This window comes from Vulpes lagopus, chromosome 9, assembly GCF_018345385.1.
Source record: "Vulpes lagopus strain Blue_001 chromosome 9, ASM1834538v1, whole genome shotgun sequence".
Lineage (NCBI taxonomy): Eukaryota > Metazoa > Chordata > Mammalia > Carnivora > Canidae > Vulpes > Vulpes lagopus.
In genome coordinates, this window is record NC_054832.1 from 34,002,419 (window position 1) to 34,018,403 (window position 15,985).

At 41.8% G+C, this 15,985-nt stretch overlaps 1 protein-coding gene across 3 annotated transcripts in view; it reads left to right on the forward strand.

The window, feature by feature from the left end:
• The first annotated feature begins 11,698 nt into the window (after positions 1-11,698).
• The window catches only part of AZIN1 (antizyme inhibitor 1), a 30,500-nt gene continuing 26,213 nt past the window's right edge, over positions 11,699-15,985 (forward strand). For 2 of the 3 annotated variants that reach the window (XM_041769073.1, XM_041769072.1), the window contains exon 1: positions 11,701-12,042. The gene's annotated coding sequence lies outside the window, so the exon portion shown is untranslated. Of the gene's footprint in view, positions 12,043-15,985 lie in introns of all 3 variants that reach the window. The other variant, XM_041769074.1, reaches the window with a different exon arrangement.

Consider the following 15,985-nt stretch of genomic DNA (forward strand, 5'->3'; position numbering starts at 1 on the left):
ACTAGTGATACCAATTTTGAGTCATATGAATAGTCTTGTCAGACAATTCTGTAAAAATGGATGAATTATCCGAGACAGGAAATACAGTGAGGAGAGAAGACAGAAATTTAGCAGAGAATTGAAACAAGAGATAGAAAAGAGACAGGAATTTGAGCTTTGCTGTTGGATAGCTCTAGGAACTTGACAATTTATTGACTTCTCTGGGTCTTAGGTTGCAGTCTTATGAAAGTTTGAGGGGTAGTGGGGAAGGCTCTGCTTCCAAGCTCACTCTGTGGCCTCTGGTCTCTGCTGGCTGTTGGCTAGAGTCATCAGTATGTTACTATGTGGGTCTTTCCATAAGGACACTCACCACACGGCAGCTGGCTTCTTTCTGGGTGAGTGAGAGAAAGAAAGTGCTTAAGATAAAGCCCGTCTTCTTATAACCTAATCTCAGAAGTAGCATCTCCCTTTTGCCAGATTCTGTTCATTAGAAAAAAGTTGATAAGTACAGCCCACATTTGAGGGGAAAGGATTATACAAGGGTAGGAGCAAGAGAAGGCAGGATTACTGGGGACCACTTTAGTAGGTAACACTTATATTCATAGATGCTCATATTCATTTCCTTACTTTTGTAGCTGGTTCACCTAAATTGGGCAAGTCAATAAATGTTGCATCCACTAAGCTGGACACAGATACGGGGCACAAAGAAGGCAAAAACCAATTTTACTCAGAGAGACAAGTTATAGGAATTTCCAGAGAGGAAAGTTATACTTGCACGGATTCTTAATTAAAGAATAAACCAGTAGTTTATCAGGAGACAAGATGGTCAAGTTAAAAGCTTAATGATTAGGGGTACCTTGGTGGCTCAGTTGATTAAGCATCCAATTCTTGATTTTAGCTCAGGTCCTGATCTCAGGGTCCTGGGAATTGAACCCCACATCAGGCTCCCTGTTTCTCTCTTTCTCCTTCTGCCCCTCCCCTCATTCTCTCTCTCTCTCTCAAGTAATAATCTTTTTTAAAAAAGCTTTCGGACTGTGGAGTTCTTTTATTTTTTAAGATTTATTTATTTGAGGGGGAGAGGTCACATGCAAGCATGGCAAGGGGCAGAGACACACACACACACACACACACACACACACAGAATCTCAAGCAGACTACCTGCTGGGCCTGGGAGCTGACTCGGGGCTGGATCCCACAACTCTGAGATCACAACCTAAGCCAAAGTCAAGAGTCGGATGCTCAACTGACTGAGCCACTACGTGCCCCTGGACTATGGAGTTCTTATGTATTGATGCTAAAGCTGGAAATATGGTAAGCATGAAGAAAATATTTCATAATTTGAAAAATCTCCAAACTTATTAAAATGTGAAATAATGATTCATGGAATTTTATCATGATTTCAAATATATCTTTAGAAATAATAGTTTAACTTAGTCTACCAGATCTTATAGCCATTTTAATAAATTAGCACTCCTAAGTTTCAACTGTTTTCTAATAATATTTTTAAGTACACTAACTAAAAACTTGCATTAAATTGTTCAGAAATTTAAGATAATTTAGATGTACCTAGGAAAAACATAAAGTCTGTTTTCCTACCTCAAGGCTATCACTCTATTACAATAAAGCTGATGTTTTAGTTTTTTCATTTTTTATTAATTTTGTGAGCTTCATATGCCTCCATACTTGACCCACATTCTAGCACCTTCTTGCTTTCTTCACCTACAGATTTAGTATTCTGGATGCTGGTTTGAGAGTGTGGCTGAACTTGAAATAAGCTACTTTGGTAATTTCCCAAAGTGGCACAAATAACAGAACATTAAGTGGGTTTTCCAAGGGCTTCTCTCCTCAGAAATCGGAGTGCCACTGTAGAATAATAGGTTGTCTTAGGTTTTTCCTTGCAAGTCTGCATTAATCTCTGGAGTTGTCTGATCGCCCAGGCTTTGGCCCAATCTGATCTGTCTCCCCCAGATCCAAGCAACCAGAAGGCAGATGAAGCATTGATGGGAAGCCCTAAACAATGCCAGCTCATCGTTTTGGAAGAATACTGATTTTGCTTTTTTGACCATTGTTCTCTAACAACTAAAAGGTTTAGTTCATCATTTTACTGTGGTGTTAGCAAGTAAACGTTGGATCCCAATGCTTGAAAGTCATGTAACTCTGCTGCCAGTGGGTACGGTGCCTGGCAAGCAGGAGGCATGCCACAACACACACCCTCTGCATTAAATCATCTCCCACTCGAGGGTTGCTGCTGGCAGTTGGAAATTTGATTTAGGAGTCAATATGCTGTTAAGAACCATTGTTTTTGCATACAAAGCACAATGACCAGCTTTTTTTTTTTTAAAGCATTCTTGATATTGTACTATTACAGTGTCCCTCATTTTCTATTTATTCACTTTCTTTGAATAGCAACACTCTTTTCTTGGTAACTAGGTACACAAATAACATGAAACAGTGACTACAACTTAAAATTTATTTTAAAAAGACTATTATTCCTCTTAAATTGGACACAGGCATTTTCTTTTCTTTTTTTTTCTTCTATTGTAGGCTATTGATTTCCCTGGGAAGAGGAGGAATCAATAAAATGGCCAATCACAGATAAAAATCATCCTAATTTCGGGATCCCTGGGTGGCACAGCGGTTTGGCACCTGCCTTTGGCTCAGGGCGCGATCCTGGAACCCGGGATCGAATCCCACGTCAGGCTCCCGGTGCATGGAGCCTGCTTCTCCCTCTGCCTCTCTCTCTCTCTGTGACTATCATAAAAAAAAAAAAAAAAAAAAAAATCATCCTAATTTCAATATATGCAAGGTAAGAATTATAAAGAAAACTTCCTTATATGTTAATATACAATCATCATATTTAAAGTTAAAACAATATCAAATTGTTTTTTAAAAAAAATAGTATATAATGAATAGCAACGAATAATGTGGGTAAGGAAGGAAAGTGTCTAAGAGGTCCCTTTGGTCCAACATCCTCCCAGGGCAGAAATCTCCTCTGTACCTCTGAACAAACCCAGTGGCAAGATAACTTTCTCCTCTGTAAGACATCCCATGGCATTATCCCTTATTGTATTTTTGGGAAGTAACTAGAGGTCTATGTGTAAGGCACCACCATGCTGAGTGTTCTGCGAGATTTTTAAAAAGAAAATAATCACAGTCATTGCCCTAAAGAAGCTTAATAATATCTTGTTCAGAAAGTTCAGACAATAGTAACGTAAGACAAGGAAGTAAAAGGGCCATAGGAAGACACAAACCAAACTACATAGAAACTCAAGGGGTGGGATAAAATAGCACATCTAGCCAAGGGAACCCACTGGTCCTAGCTCTGCCATCTGGACTGACACCAGTTTCTCTCATCCATCTACAGAGCTTGACATATTCTACAGACGTGTTCAAAGAAGCAATCAGGCTGAGGGGCTTGGCTGGATCTTGGGCATTAGACATCTTTGGATATGAATCCAGACCTTCTCTTTTCAGCTGTGTGATCTTGAGCAAGCTGCTGAACCTCACTGTGTTCTCTTTTCTCCTTTGTACAATGGGCATAGTAAAACCTATCTGAGAGGCATATTGAAAGATTACTTAATACAAAGGGCTTTAGCATAGTGCCTGGCACTTGGTGTGTAAAAAATGGTAGCTTTTGTTTGTACTTTTTTTCATTTTCCCTCTGTCTTTGCCCGCCAATCTCTAATACTCTTATCATTCCTAATAATATGTTGTTTTCTAGACTCACCTTTATGGCTATCTTACTCCAAGCTGTGTGGTTTCCACTCTCCTGTACAATGCACTACCTAGAACTTTACAATAAAACTTTGTTTCCAAGTTGTTGTTTACAAACTCCCAAACAGAAGAGCTACAGTTGGGGCTTAGTAAACTAAACTGCTACCTCCTTTCTGACCTATACTTTTATTCATGCAGCCCCAAATTATTGCATTCAGATTTTTGGTTTTTAGCAATTTCATGCCTTTGTTCATTCATGGCAAGCTTGTGGGTGACTACCTTCTCTTGGTGCTACTTAGAGAACAATCAGGCCTCTCTTGTCTTATACTTGTGCAACTGATTTTTCTAACTAAATGATATCTTTTCTTTTTAGCTTGTGTAGGCCTGGATTCTTGGTTGTAAGTGATAAAAAGCTAAGCTATTAACTTACACTAGGAAGATGAATTTCTGTTTGGTATAACTGAAGAGCAAGAAAAAAGGGGACAACCAGAATGCTAAGTCTCCTTCTTCATATGTGACTTGGCTTCATTTTCTCACATAAATTTCCTCTGGGACCATGGATACTGGTAACTCCTGGCTCATATAGTCATAACTTGAGCCACAGAAGAAATGATTCCATTGTCCAGTCCTCCTTCAACTAACCAAGCAAAGAATGGTCTGAATCCAACATGCACCAATGACCAGTAAGCTGTCCCTACCCCCAAGATAGGATGAGAAGCTATTAATTCTTGGACTAGTTCCTGTGGCTTGGGAGGCCAGGGTGAAGAAGATGGCAGTTACCAGAAGAACTCAAGGTATGGCAGAGGAGAAGTACTTCCAGAGGAATAAGGAATACATTTTTTAAAAGAAATGGAGGTGGCTTAGCATTAAGTGACTTACTCAAGTAGAGCCAAGACTAAATGAAGGTTTTTAGAATGTCATAGATGATAGAATGGCACAAAAAGATTAATTATTTTTGTGAAAGCAAGTCATTTATATTTCTTCTTTCTATTTTGGTAAAGAACTAATCTTTTATTTTATTTATTTATTTATTTGCATGGACTTTTCTCCTGGTTAAAGTTACATAAATAGATAAATACATAAATAGATAAATTTATGTAAATAAAGTTACATAAATTTGCAATAGATAAAGCAAATTTAAATTGACATAAATGTTTACAAGTTACATGTTAAAATTTGCAAAACTTTAAATGACAAAGTAATTTAAAAATTCTTGTTAAATACAATGTAGCCCACAGTTACTCTCATTAGCAATCACATAGGTACTCATGTGATAGCACTGTGGCTAAGTTATTTATTAGAGAAAATAAAGCAAACCATAATTCAAACTGGACAAGCATAGATTTCAGAGCTCCTATTTTTTATGTCCATAACCAAAAGTTTAGGGATATCTGCCCAGGAGCTGTTTTGAAACAGAGAGACACAAGCCTATTTTACTCTATATTACCTAACCAATAAAACATTTGTTATCAGACAATGTGTGGCAGCAAAGCGACAATGAAATTAACTTTCCAAGGATTTCCTCACTTCCAAGGATTAGATGAAGACGTAAGACAGCAAACTCATGGATCATGTCGATTGATTATTCTAGTCATGTATGTTGTATTTAATTTGTAAAACTGGATAATTTATTTGGCTGCTTACACAGGTTTCTGAAGCAGTCCTCTTAAATTAACAGGAATAACTTGTTACATTTCTTATTTGTAATAAAAGACGTCAGTGTATTGCTTATGACCCGCTTATCACAGAAAAACCATCCAAGTCACTTGAGAGAAGTAAAATGCTGACCCATATGTAATGACATACACAGCCACTAAAATGAAAATAGAAAAAAACCTGCTTTTCCCTTACACCAGAGTCTGAATCTGGGCTCCATCACTCTTTGCTTGCCAGGCTTACCCTTCAACAGGCTAAATGATCCTGTGGACAAAGATGGGTGATGGACATGAACAACTTCAAGTCAGTGCTGGGATGCAGGGGCACAGAACTCTACTGACCTGGTACCTAAATTTTGTGAGGAAAAAAATTAAACATGACAATAAAAAAATCTCTTTTCAAATCACATCATTTTTCATCGGAGGTGTAAATCAGCCTAGGTAAAGCTCTAAACAACAGATATTTAGCAAATAAAGGACTGCACCTTATACCTACTCCATTCAAGGAGAGAATGGTATATAATCTGAAACCCTACTCTACAAAGTAATTTGGAAACACTTTTACCCATTTTCACTAGCCCAATAGCACCAGATTCTTTTTTTTTTTTTTAACATTTTTTAAAATCTTTATTTATTTATGATAGTCACAGAGATAGAGAGAGAGGCAGAGACACAGGCAGAGGGAGAAGCAGGCTCCATGCACCGGGAGCCCGACGTGGGATTCGATCCCGGGTCTCCAGGATCGCGCCCTGGGCCAAAGGCAGGCGCCAAACCGCTGCGCCACCCAGGGATCCCTAGCACCAGATTCTTAAGAAGCAAGTTAGCTTTTTTCTTTTTAAGATTTTATTTATTTATTCATGAGAGGCACATGGAGAGAGAGAGGCAGAGTCACAGGCAGAGGGAGAAGCAGGCTCCATGCTGCTCGAGATGGGATTCGATCCCGGGTCTGCAGGATCAGGCCCTGGGCTGAAGGCGGTGCTAAACTGCTGAGCCACTGGGGCTGCCCGCAAGTTAGCTTTTTACAAGACTATGAGTGTACCAAAATATGTGGTAGACAACTGAAATATCATGTTGCTTTTTTTTTTTTAAGATTTTATTTATTTATTCATGAGAGATACAGAGAAGGAGAGAGAAGCAGAGACATAGGCAGAGGGAGAAGCAGGCTCCATGCAGGGAGCCCGACATGGGACTCGATCCCAGGACTCCAGGATCATGCCCTGGGCCAAAGGCAGGCACTAAACCGCTGAGCCACCCAGGGATCCCCAAATATCATGTTTTAAAATGTGAATGTTTGGGCAACCCTCTTGGGTCCCTTCCCTCTTTGGGAGCTTTATACTATCACTCTAATATCGCTCAATAAGCTTTGCTTCACTGCCCACCACTCTTTGGTCTACCTCTTCATTCTTTGAAGTGGTGTGACCAAGAACCACGGGCACTGAAGGAGAAGCAAATCCTGTAACATTTTATGGGAGGTCGTCTGGGATCTCGACCATTAAGGACAGCTAACTAGCCAGTCTGGGAAGGCCCATATACAGTGATTTTTGAAGCCTGGATCCACCATTCCAGAGTCAAACCCTGGTCCCCAATAGGGCCTAACAATAAGGAACCAGAAACACTTCTGTGAATCCAGAGAGGACCTTGAACTAGTGGAAGCAACAAGAAGACACATGTAAGTCTTCTTAAACGTAACGTTTAACTGATTTATGCTAGGCTATGCTCCATCTTGCATTGTGCTCTGGGACTCGCCTCCTAAATGCCTTAACCCACTTTATATTTTCCAGAATAAAGGTCATCAAACTCCAAATGGTGGAGCCTCACATGGAGGTCAAACCAGACTTCTACAGGGGATCCCTTGACAGGCTAGAACTAGAGGGATCCTGACTGCTGCCCACTCCTATGCCAGCAGGAAGTAGCTATGATCAGATGTGGACCTTTTCCCCTAACAGCAGTTAGGGTTACAGTTAGTGGGGAATGATGGAGGATAGTTGGAAGAAAGGCAGGCAGGGACAACACCCCCCTCCCCACCCCACCCCCATGCCAGGAGGAAATAATCCTTAAAAGGATTTACACCACCCTGGAAGGAGACCTCTACCCTTTCCCCTTTCCCACGTGATAGATAACAAAAACCTGATTGGATGACAGGTGCAGGAAGGGTTAATTAGATTAAAACAGCCCTTCAGCAAGTCCATAAAAACCCTAGACTTAGAAACTCCAATGACAACCCTCTTGGGCCCTTCCCTCTTTGCAAGCTTTGAGCTATCACTTTACTATCACTCAATAAACTTTGCTATGTTGCTTATCAAGAAGAAAAAAAAAAGAATGTGAATGTTTGGGGCATCTGGGTGGCTCAATTGGAAGAACATGGGCCTCTTGATCTTGAGGTCGTGAGTTCAAGCCTCACGGTTGGATGTAGAGATTAAACAAATAAAACTTTTTTAAAAAATGTGAATGTTTTAATTATTCAAAGCCTATATATTTTGACTATGTGAAAACTTGAACTGTGGAAATATTATTATTTTTTTTAACTTTTTATTTTTTTAATTTTTTATTTTTTTTTATTTTTATGATAGTCGCACAGAGAGAGAGAAAGAGGCTGAGACACAGGCAGAAGGAGAAGCAGGTTCCATGCACCGGGAGCCCGATGTGGGATTCGATCCCGGGTCTCCAGGATCGTGCCCTGGGCCAAAGGCAGGTGCCAAACCGCTGCGCCACCCAGGGATCCCAATGTGGAAATATTATTTATACATCATAGATTAATTAAATCATTAATGTACTTTTTTTTACTATATATCAGTTTGAAAATGTTATTTTTACAAAGTATTCTTTAAAATGCTTGAATTTCAAAGAGTATTACCATTACCTATGAAACTTAACATTAAAAGTTTAAAAATCCCCAGAAAACACCCAAAACAAAAACTATATATTTTAGTTTTCTATATAATAAGGAGTATTCAAAGAATGCACTTTAGCAATAAAAATGCTTATTAAGCTCTCTTTAAAGATTCCCATTGAACTGGTATTTTTACTCTTGATTATAATTGGGCTCTACATTTGTCATATTTATATATGTGATAACAAGATATTTTTATTATAGGCTGTTTTTAGGTGTACCTATTGTTTTTGAGTGACTTGTTTTTATCATCAATCTAATTCATTCCAACTTTTATAACTATTGGCACAAAAGCAAGTAAGTTTGAATCAATGGACCAGGATGACCTAAGTGTGAATGGTACTGTATCACTTTATCTTAGGGCTTTCTGTTTAATAATAATAGTTTCCCTGGCACTACCTGTGTTTTAATATATGAGTAACCTAACTTGGCAAAAAAACCAAAACCTCAAACCCCAAACACAATTAAATATGCTGTTCTCATTAGGGAAGCTATCGTTCTGTTAAAGTTACATACTATGTTGGCTAGTCCACTGCAGTACAATTTTTAAGGTTCTATTGTTTTCCTCAACTACAATAAATACAATAGTGCTAGCTGCATTATTCTTTAATTTTGAATACACAAACACTAATCATGAGGGCATGTCGTTTGAATAATAAATTGTTGAATTGCTTCATAGTATAAATGATGTTGAATTAGGCTCAGGTCCAGTACCTTCCACTTGAAAGAGTGGTCAACATCCAATGACTTCACCTCAGCTACTCCTCACTCAAATTTAACTTCTGTGCCTCCCACTCCACTGAAATTACTCAGTTAAAAGTCACAGATAACTTCTTTTCAGGCCCTTATCATTCTTGATGGATCATTACAATAACTTTCCAAGTGTTCTCTCTGCCATATGCTTGTAGCCCTTCATCTTCCTATCCTCACAGTCGTCTTTTTCTGAAATTCAAACCACTCCCATGATTGAAACTTTTTAGGGATAAAAATCCAAACTTAACAAGAGATCAGAGTTTTACCCATGATTTGCCACTTGCCAGAATCAGAACCCCCTTCCCATCCTGTTTGAGTGATAAGACATCTTAATCACTTTTTCTATCTTGGAGCGCCATCCTTCTTACATGGCTTGACATTGTACTATGGTGATTCTCCTTCCACTTCTCTGGCTGGTCCTCTTGGTTTTTCTCTGCCAGCCTCTCTTCTCTCTGGCATTTCTCAGGTTCCTGTACTTACATCCCTTTTCCTGTAGACCTCAACATTTTCTTAATCATCATGTCTATAAGAAAGGCTCCCAAATTCATAGCCCAAAGGGCTCCAGATCTCCCTATTTTCAGGGGCCTTTGGACCATCTTTACATGGATATTACAATAACAATTTCAACTATGCTCAAAGCAGTCTCATATTCTTTCCTCCAAACTGGGTTCTTCTATTTCTACCTATGTTCATAATTCCAGAATCCTCCCTGTTAATTAGCTTAATATACCCAAATCATTTGACACCTTCTTATCTCTCTTGACATTCAAAGATTACCTTCTAGCTTTCTATGCCTTTTCTCTCCCATCCATTCGGAACCCCTTAGCATTCTTAACTTTTTAAAGAGTCCCCACACTGTGTCTTCCAAACTTTCTACCTATTTTTAATCCCACTGATACCAGAATAATCTTTTGAAAACATCTGAGTATATCGTGTTCCTGCTTAAATGGTTCCAGAATAAAGTCCAAGCTCTGATCATTTCTTGATCTCGCCGTAACCTACCTTTTCTATCTCATTAGCAACCAGGCCCCTATACTGGAGCCAGAAAGCCCACTCACAATTCTCTAAACTGGCTCATTTCTGTGCCTTCTCTCACTTGTTTCCTTACCTAGAATATCTGCTCTCAAAATCACTTTTTCCCAATGTTTGGAACATCTGCTCTCAAAATTTATCACTACCTTTCCCTAGCAGCCTTTCTCTCAGCTGCAAATTCCTCTCTCCACTAGTTCCACATTGCATATCACTTCTCTGTAAAAAATTTATTTTGTGTAGTTGTCTTATTTCTCCTGCTAGATTGTAAGCAAGATTTCAAGTAGTGTATTCATCTCTAGCCACCTCCTTCCACCAGGGGGTTTAGTAAAGTGCTGTGTTTCTAAATGTTCTGAATCAAAAAGAATTTTTAAGGAATGAAAGAAAAGTCAAGATATAGCAGAGTGAAATATAGAAAAACAAAATTAGGGAGCATCCACAGCTCCCAATTTTTACCTAATACTTTCCTCCAAAAGCCTACATTTCAGCTTTGCTATCTTTCCATCTAGGAAGGCTATTACTCTTCTTTTCTAATTTATGATTTATTAATCAGAGACAGTGCTGCTCACAAAGTAAATTGAAGGTGGGGAAAAACGAACGAAAAAAAGGTCAGGGTCTTAATCTCATAGATTTTTAACTTGGGAGGGATGTATAGATATACATTTCATTTATGTCATTGACTCTTGATTCACAAGGTGTTAGCATGAGAAGACTCAAAAGTTTCTGATCACTAATATGAAGACATTTTTAAAAGATGAAAATAAATTAAAAGCTATGTAGGTCATATTAGGTTCCCCAGTTTAAAAAGTTTGTTATGAAGTGGAGGATTAAAGTATCGTGCGTTTGTAACATCAGTAATCCTCTCACCAACACTGGCCCTTCATTAATAAGGGCTGGGTGTAATTGCACCAACCCTTTAAATAATGACATAGAGGCCACACTCCTTTAAAAAAAAAAAAATCCTACTGCACCATATTGTAACATACGTGCACTGGGGACATTTTCACGCGGTCAGGAGGCTCTCGGTAACCTCACCAGCGCTGGGCCCATCCATCCCGGGCCATTTAGGAACTGGCTTCCACGGAGGAGAGCGCTCTCTCACCCTGGGAGGGCAGTCCCCGGGCACAGCCGGTGGGACCCTCCCAAAGCGTCGCGCTCTCGAGGGGCGGAGCTCCGGCGAAGGCCCTACAGGCCTCCCTTAGAGCCTCCCCAGGCGGTGCACGAGAGCCGCTGCCCCCGGCCCAGCACGGCTCTGGAAGTCGGGGCCGCCGGGGCGCCGAGCCCAACTCCCACCGCGCCGGGACCAGCCGCAGGCGGGGGCGTAGGCGCCCGGGGCTTGCAGGCGCGGGTGACGCTGCGCTCCGGCCCCGGCGCGTCCCTTTCCCCTCGCCCGCCCCCGTCCGAGCGCACGGGGCTCCGCCGGGTGAGGAGCGACGGCCCTCGGGAGGGCGGGAAGCCACAGGCGTTGGGCACCTGCACGCAGGGTAGCCCGCACCGCCCCCTTTCGCCCCCAGCCCCGCTGCCCGCGTCTCACGCCTTTCTCTTCCGCTCCCTCCCTTCGACCCGGGCCGCAGCCCTGCTCCGCCCCGCTCGCGCGGCAGCCCGCCGGCTGTGACGTCATCAGACCTCGCCCCCTCGCTATAAATACTGGCATCTCCGGCGCCGCCTTCCCACACTCTCTGGCTTTTCGCTCGGCTGCAGTGTTTCTTTTTTTCCTCCACCTCTGCCTCTTTTCATCCTTTCTCGGTCTTCGGCTCTGCAGTGTGACGAGGCCGAATCCTCTCCCCACCCAATCCTCGCCATTCTTCTTCTGCCCGCGTTGTTGTTCTATTTCTCCCTTCGGCCGCCGCCGCCACTGCTGCACAGCTGGTGTCGGTGCCGCGCTTTTCCCCCCACGTCGTCCCCGCAGCCTATGGCCCAGGCCGCCTTGGGTATTTCTGCTCAAGGTAACCACATCCCTCTTTAAAAATTCCGCCGAAAAAGAGAAGACGCTTTACCCGACTCTTTGGGCCGTTATCTCACGTGAGTACCGACCCGAGGGGCGCGGGGGCGCGGGGCCAGCCTCGGGGAGCTGCCGGGTGCCTGCCGGCTGGGCCCCTCCGCCCGACCGGCGGCCCGCAGTGCCCCGCGGCCGGCTGCCTCGAACATGGCGGACGGCGGTGTGTGTGGCGGCGGCCGGTGCCGGCGCGGCGGGCTGGGGTGGCGGGCGCGCTTCGGGGCCCTCCGGCGGCCGCCTGCCGCTCGGCGGAGCGGGAGCCGCCGCCGCCGCGGTGAAGGTGAGGGGGCGTGTGCGCGTGGGGGCGCTCGTGGGGGTCCCCGCCGGGGGTCGGCGCAGTCTCCCGGCGGCGTGCGGCCCCCACCCCTCTCCCGTGGTGCATTGCTGTTTCCGGGGAGGGGGGCCGGGCCGCAGCCTTGAGGGGCCTTGCTCCCGCAGCCCCAGCCCGGAGCCCCGTCGCCTCCGGTAACCCCGCGGGCGGCGCGAAGGGTTGCAACGGCCGGGGCCTTATGAATGGAGCGGGGCGGGCCCGGCGGCGGCCTCCTGTGACAGCTGCCGAAGGAGGACTGGTTCTTGGGGTGCGGGGAGTGCGGCCCCCCTCGGGTGGAGGAAAGTTGACGCCACTCGAGGCCCGGAGGCAGGGAAGCCCCGGTGTCAGGTAGCGAGGGAGAGGCCTTTGGCCCCTTCTGGAAGCCTCGGGGCTGCTACTCCGCCCCCTGCGGCGCTCCTGATTGGGCCAAGTCGCCTTCACTCACCCCAGTCACCTCCTGGAGCCTGAGGATTAGTCACCATGGCTTCGTTTTCCCGTCCGCGCCACGATTCCTGGGCAGTGAGAGGGAGAACGGTAGGCTTGGGTGGCTTATCAAGTGCTATTTTGACTGCCAACAGGAATGATGGTGACGTGTTTTAACTCTTGCCCAAAATATTTGAGCGTGTATGTGTCTTGGGCGAAACTGCTGGGTCAGAAACCTGAAGTCGGGGACAGTTTATAGCCCTATGAGGTTCAGATTTAACTGGATTTTGTGGTGGCATCTTGGATCTTTTAAGTTGTTTTCTATCCCGTAGTTTTTCGACCTTTAAGCCCCCAGCTTGGGTGGGAACCTGAGGACTCTTAGAGAGAGAGAGAGAGAGAGAGAAGTGCTGTGTGGGGGGAAGAGTTGATGGGACTAACCTGGCAGAAATATGGCTAATGATTGTCAGGCAAGGCCCTGATCTTTATTATTATATTTTTACAAATGTGAGAATGCAGATCATGGTCATGAAGACAAAGAAGCCCTGAGAAGTTTACATTTAGTAGGAAAGATTGGCTCCTAATTAAATGAGTTCTAGTAGGTGCAGTGATCACGTAATCGGTGCCTTCTTTCTTGTCAGATTTATTTAACTTACACATTTTCAAACATAGAAGGCAAAATAATTGTACCCTCTCCTAGATTCATTTAGCAACATTTTGCTTTATTTGACATCCTGCTATCCATTCATCAATCCATCTCATTTTTCCGTGTATTTCATTTAAAGTTGGAGACACCAGAACACTTTACCAATCTTCAGTTCATAAGTATGTGCTGTAGTTTAATACTGTTTATTCTTAAAAAGAAAAACCTTTGGATACAATGCGCAGATCTTTAATCTATCATTTTGTAGGTTCTAACAAAAAATAAGAGTAGTGTAATCCAAATCTATCAAGACGTAGAGCATTGCCAGAAACTTCTCTTTTACCCCTTTAAATGCTATTCCCCCCGCCCCACTCTTCCCGAGGCAGCCAGGATTCTGATTTTTTTTTAAACCATAGATCTGTCTATTCTAAAACTTGCATGTAAATGGAATTATATTGTTAGCATTATTTTATGCAAAAGGCTTTAATTCAGCACATTTTTTGATACTTAACCCTGATACGTAGATCAGTAGGTTGTTATTTTATTCCTCAGTGGTAGTCCATTATGTGAATACTTTGCCTAATTTTATAAAATAAATTATTCTGAAATAATTTTGGACTTACAGAAAAGTTGCAAAGGTAGTACGGAGGTGCATACTTCTCATTCAGTTCTTATTAGCATTTTACTGTGGTACATTTGTCAAAACTAAGAAACTGACTTTGATGCATTACTGTGAACTAAACTGCAGACTTTATTTGAATTTCATCAGTTTTTAATGTCCTTTTTCTGTTCCAGGATAATCCAAGGTACCACATTACATTTAGTTGTCGTGCTTTCCCCAATTCTTTCTGACAGTTTCTTAACCTTGTTTGTCATGTCCTTGACAGCCTAGAGAAGTAGTATTGGCCTGATATCCAGTAGAAGGTCCTTCAATTTGGCCGTCTGATTTTTTTCCTCATAATTAGACTTTAGTTTGGGGTTTGGGGAAAGAATGCCATGTAGCAACTTGTTAAAAAGTCATTGGTAAAGACAATATTTGTTATTCAGGGAAATGCTGATAATTTGAGGATACTAGGCTAAAATAATGGTTTTTTTGTGTGTGTGTGGTAGAGACCTACTGCTTTCAGTCAAGACTAGTTCTTCCCATGCTTATTCATTCACATAGATGTAACGAGACATTCTCTTCAGTTAAAGAATTTGATTGCAACTGATTACACATACCATTCTAAATAAGAATAATTATCTTTTCCTATACCTCTTTTTCTTCACATTTTCATTTAAATTCCTTATGGTTTATTTTAACTGTACAAATATCCTGTATGTAACTGGCCCTCTTAGCCTATGTGCCTTTCATATTTTAGGGCCTTCATTTCCTATTAGTATCTTTTTGTTAGATGGAAATGTTTTAGAGATCATGCTGAAGAACATTTTTGAATGTCCGAAGTTTAATATCTTTAACATTTTACGCCACTGCTCTTGGGTTACATTAAGCAAAATAGCTGTGTGGATACCTAGTAGGGGTGAGATGAGTCTTTTCACCCAGAGTAATTATCCTAAGACATAGGATAATTGAGAATAAACTCTGTCTTCAGCATGAATCAGCTTTTAATTTATTTTAAAAATTATCTTGGTGTGGGAAGAATCAAAATCTTTGGAGTATATTATTTGAAATTTAATAGTAAGATTATAATCACAGTTACATGTCTGTATGGGTTCTTGACTCATCCAAGAGTGTGAGCAGATTCTCCTAGTAGGTTGAAGAACCACAAGGATGCTTCTATCCTGGTGGTGAGAGATGCTTTATTTTTTTTTTAATTTTTATTTTTTTGAGATGCTTTACATATGTCTAGGGTACTTTTGAAATTTTTCTGATTCTTAACCCTATACTTTCTAGTTTAATCCTTTTCTGGCTTCCTTATCACTTTTTCTAGGAAGCCCTGTCAGGTTATATTAGTTTAAAGTAGCAACCACCTAATTATGATTAGAAGTATAGATGTAGCAGTTTTGTTTGAAGGTGAGAAATCCATCCAAGCAAACCATAATCAGTAATAACCGTGGCTCAAATTTAGCGTTTTGTAACATGCTAAGCACTTCACATTCATAGTTCTAGTGATTGTAGACGAAAGTCTAGATAGGTTAAGGTATGTGGAAGAGATACAACCCTTAAATACTTGCCTGCTGTGTAAGGCAATTATCAAGCATTATTTCACATAAGTGGCATATCAGCTAAGATCTTTTTGGTATGTAGTAAGATTCTACATTTTAAGTAAAGAGGACTTGAAATTTGGAGAGTAAAAGAAATGTTCTGGGTAGTTCCAGATTACAGATCATGCCAGAACATTATACATCAGGTTGATGAGGGTACTTGGAAGTTTTCAATTTTAGGGCACTGAGAAATTTGGGTTTTAGAAGATGAATAAAAGTGAAAATGAAATTAGATGAAGGCTGGAAACTGTGTTAGGTAGATAAGGCGATTTGGAAAGATGATCATGACATCAAGCTCTGAATTTTGTACTTACAGCAGCTTGGAAATTTTTACTACAGAAAAAAAGTACTTGGTATTATGGTAAACCTTTTGAAAACATCATTTGTATAA